This window comes from Ixodes scapularis, unplaced genomic scaffold (genome assembly GCF_016920785.2).
Source record: "Ixodes scapularis isolate PalLabHiFi unplaced genomic scaffold, ASM1692078v2 ptg000683l_1___fragment_1__unscaffolded, whole genome shotgun sequence".
NCBI lineage: Eukaryota > Metazoa > Arthropoda > Arachnida > Ixodida > Ixodidae > Ixodes > Ixodes scapularis.
Genome location: NW_024610019.1, coordinates 783,206 through 788,095, shown reverse-complemented (window position 1 = coordinate 788,095; position 4,890 = coordinate 783,206). Strand labels below are relative to the sequence as shown.

At 55.8% G+C, this 4,890-nt stretch overlaps 1 pseudogene; it reads left to right on the top strand.

The window, feature by feature from the left end:
- Positions 1-2,977: 2,977 nt before the first annotated feature.
- On the top strand, positions 2,978-4,626 carry LOC120842371 (annotated as a pseudogene).
- The last annotated feature ends 264 nt before the right edge of the window (positions 4,627-4,890 follow it).

The window sequence follows — 4,890 nt, the reverse complement described above, 5'->3', positions numbered from 1 at the left end:
GAGAGGTGGTCGCTATGAAGCGTGCTTGGGCTAGCTCCCCTCAGCGAAACAAAGGTAATGCAAAAAATTATAATAAAACACTTTAGGCGTTCAAATTTACATTAATATGTATGTATTAAATATGTCTATACCATCGAAAAAACGCGTTCCAACAAACATTTAAATAAGCGATTGTAGCGTTGCAAGTACAAAAAATGTATACCCCTCTTTTTATCGAGTATTAAAAAATATTCACACAGTTATTATTTCGAACCTTCTTGACATTGCTAGGTTGTCCTTCAGCACACTCCCCTAAAACGTATAAATTCAAGGACCCAGAAATAGAATAAACGCAAGCGCCCGCCCCTCTGTATAAAAAGGCATTTCCCGTAAAAGGATGGAGAGGAAGTCGGAGGAACGATGGTAGCGCCATCTTTCGCCAGATCGCGGAATCCTTCGGGACAGTTCAGGGGTCACGCCACCTGTGGGCGGGCATTCAAAGCTCGTCGGGAAGTACAGAATGGAGGAGCAAAACCAACCGATGGGGAGCCGGCGTCCCTCTCGCTCATTCTTGGCGTGACGGGACTTATCCAGGGTTCTTGTTTAGCACCCCTCTCCTCTCTTTACGGGCGCATTCCCTCTTAGTGAGAGAGGAGGTTCGCCAGAACGGGGTGCTCTTCTTCGTTTGGGATGTTGAGCACCGGCTCGACTCCCTTCGACTCCAGACGCCGCCAGGGGGCCAGTGCCGCTCCACCACCCTCACGTGAGATCTTCATTTTCACTGAGTTTATCGAAATCACCAATAAGTTACAAAACTTAATTTAGCGTGAAATCAACAATCAATGTCTAGAGAAAGCCTATTGTGGCCCCGAAGCTTCATGCATCGACTATTTGCCTAACATGCGATGAGAGATTTGACTGCCTGCAACGAACTCGCAACGGTGCGACGACCCAGGAAGCCCAACGCGACTACGTCCACGGCACACACAAGGCACGGTAACGCCATCACTGGCTGCCACAAAACTGAAGAAGACGCAGGAGGGAACCAAGACGCCCCGATCACGACGCCCCGTCGGCATAAAGGAACCCAGACCAGGAGCTACAGCATTCAAGATGGCCACAACCGCCAACGGTTTTGAATCCGAGCCCGCCGCAATCTTGCCGGAGGACACGCAAAAAGACCACGCCGCCCCAGCTCATCTGACGTCACGCGCCTCAGGAGATAGGGAAACCGAACGCACCGCTCCTGCGGGGTTCCCTTCTCTCCTCGGTGCTGCGGCCTCGCCAACCTCTCCAACTCGGCGCGAGGACCGCTCTATCGCCATGCGTCCCGAGAGAACGATGAACGAGGTATCAGAGCCAAGCACAGATATCGGCCGAACATCTGGACCCCACATACTGACATCAAACAGTTTCCACTACCTCGCCTCCGAAGAAGCCATCGAGATAACTGCGCCGACCAAACATACTTCGCCAGGTGAGCGTGAACCATCCAAGCGCGCACCTGCCGATTTCCTAACGCGGGACGGCTTCAGGCTAGTGAGCTACCGCCAATCGCAAAGGGCAATCAAAACCAGCGAAAATCAAACGGAGAGACTGCACACCGTGCTTTTTTGACCCTCTCTCGCAAAAGTACAATTAGAACCATCAAACAAAAGCAAAATCACACAAGAAATCAGGAGCAGGTTCAACCGATATGTCATCCCAAACATTCGCCTCAACCCTACAAAAAACATCATAGCGGTTGACATGCCTTACGTTGAAACGAGAGACAAGCTTCTACTAATTACCAAACTGGACGAAATTCAGGTCTATGCTTTTCCTGCCATCCCAGAAAATGCCTCCGTGGGAACGGTGCACCAAATAATCGGCGAACACTCTCTGCAAGCAGTTCGAACCTTGCTACAGTCGAGACACACCATCCTGGACGTCACACGGAAAGGACAGGGCACATCGGTGTCGGTTGTCTTTCAGGGCCCAAATGCTCCTGAGCACGTAACTTTGGGTTCACAGTGGTACAGAGTTTACCCGAGCAGGGGACGCGAACCCAAACGCCATGTGTCCTACAGCTACGATCAGCAGTCTACCATAGAAGAGCCCCCGCTCGCTCCGACATCCCGAAGACAGTCGCAGGAGGAAAACAACATACGAACGTGGAGTCCCACCTTTGCAGCAGCGCTCTCCGCCGGCCGACGCGATAAATCCACAGCTGCCACACAACCAAGGCTGCCCGCGGAGCGCGCCGCAAGCGACATGAGTCCTCGGCGCAAGGACGCCACAACAATCCAACGCCGAAGGGGAAGATCACTTTCGAAGCGTCAGTTTACTTGGATTCGGGGAGACAAGGACGCCCCGGGGCAGCCACCATCGTTGAGCAAAGGACACAGTCAGCACTCCAAGCGCAGCAGCCTACGCGGAAGTAGGGCAGCCAAAGGACAGAATATACGTGGAAAATCCGTGCCGTCACCTCGCGAGCGGTCCCAATTGAGAAGAGGAATGACAGGGGGCCGACACATCGAGCCCTTCGGCTTGCCGGAACTGCCCATCTGTGGAGCAAACTTAGCATCGCACCGCGACTTACTATGTGGCGACGTGGACATGCGCCGAACAGACTCGGTTCGACGTACAGCGGAGATCTCGCGGCGCGGCGGAGGCCCACGAGAAAAATGCCGAAGCCGCTCCACAAACAAGTCCAACTTAAACGAACAAGACGGCTCCAAAAAGAACCACGACGAAAGCAGACATCCGAGGAGAACAACCGGCCTTCCCTTCAAAGCGGCAAGTGGTCCCCACCCCATCCCCCAACACGCCTCCAAACAGGCCGACTCTAACTGGTCTTCCCCTGGGGTCTATCCGAGTGAAGACCCGCCCTCCCCCACACCGAAACATCAGCCCTCCGCTGCTCCTCTTCCCTTTACCCCCGAGAGCGGACGCGACGGGGGCGCTGCCAACACCACGGAAGGACGCTCCTGCTGCTGGGCCTCCTCTCTTCTCCACCATGTCGAGTATGGCTGCAACCTCCGCGCCACCAACGCAATGCAAATGCGGACACCCTGAAAATCAGAGCGAATTGGCGCTGCAAAATTACCACCAACAGTGCAGAGTGACAGAGATGATTCTGCATCACAACTTAATTCCACTGGTAAGAGAACAACTCCAACAGCTCCTAGGGAGCCAGACTTTCGTGGGACGCTACCGTGGCGAACACCAACCCACAATCTAAGACGCAACCCGGGACGACCCAGGAGAGGGCAGCGTGGTTTCTGCAATGGAATTGCAGAACCTTCGCCCGCAGGAAGGCAGAGTTTCTTCTCCGCTACCCAGCAGGGACAAGACCAGTAGTGCTGCTTCTGCAGGAGGTCCAGGATCCGAACCTCTCGCTGCCCGGCTACGACACGTATACGCGACCCACCATCCCGCATCGCCAACGAACGACGAATGGTCCGGGCGGCAAAGCGCCGCCGCACAGCGTCATTTACAGGGGCAACGCGGCGGTCCTAGTGGCTGCCCGCATCCCGCACGACGAGCTGGACCTCCAGAGCTGGTGCACGCAACATCAAGAGGTCGTGGGTGTGGCCCTCCAACTCCCCTAATGTAAGGTCGTGGTGGTGTCGATATACGTCCAACCGTCGATCCGCAACAGCGTCACCATTGACTGGTCCTGGGTCGAAGACCTGCGGAAAATGCACCCCGATGCCCTCTTTGTCATCGGCGGCGACTTCAACACACGCCACACGCGCTGGGGATCGAGTACCGACACATACCACGGTTCGAACCTCGTTTCCGCAATGGAGGACAACCACCTTAGCCTGCTCAACGATCCGGACTTACCAACGCGAGTTGGCCAGCACGCCCGCCAGGGCGACACCACGACCGACCTCACATGAACGAACCGGCGGCGGGCCCTCTTCTGGGAACTAGGAGCAGACACGTGGGGGAGCGACCACGTGCCCATCTTCATTCGTTTGCGCGGCCACAAGATAACGGCGCCGAAACGAACTACGAGCGTCGTCTGCTGGGACGCCTTCCGCACAGAGCTGGAGCAAACACCCGTAACCACACCAGGCGATGACCGGGAAACGCACGAACTGGCCCACCTCCTACGGACAATACACGAAGCCAAAAGGTCATCTACCCAGCACTTTCAAGTGGCGGAGGACAAGCCGTCGCCGGACTTGCACCTGGCTAACCTATGGAAACAACGCCTCGACGCGCTGTGTGCGTACAGAGGGAGAGGACGAACGCCAGGACTGCGATGCCGTCTGAACCTTATAACGACTGAGGCGCGCGATTACGCAAATACACTCTCTACAGACAGATGGTGCGACCTTTGCTCCAGCTTCAACGGTAACATGAGCGGACCGCGCATATGGCACGTCTTTCGCAATTGGCAGGGCAAAGCCAAGAGACGCACCGCGGCGCAGACAGCGGCTCTACGCATGCGAATCTCGGAGGAGCAGCTGGCGCTCCAGGCTGGGGCAGTGTTCTTCCCTCAGCCTGCGGCGTCACCGGATCCCACCATATACTCCCGAGACTCCGCGACACCGTCCCAGATGATCGGAGATTTCCAGGCATTGGATCTCCAAACACCGGAGCAGGTCGGCATGGACCAACCGTTCCAAATGGGCGAACTTCACGCAGCTTTAGGAAGGGCGAACGCCCACAGCGCACATGGCCCAGACCTGATAACCATCTCAGAATTGCGCAACCTCCCTGAACTCCACCTCCAGCTTCTCCTTGACGCGATCAACGAAATTTGGGCGACGGGCAACTTCCCGAGCTCCTGCCGCGAATCCCTGGTGATTCCGATCCCAAAACCGGGCAAGTCACCGAATGAGCTCACTAACCTCCGGCCAATTTCCCTTACCAGCAACCTATGTAAACTCACTGAACGTATGGTCCTCGAGCGAC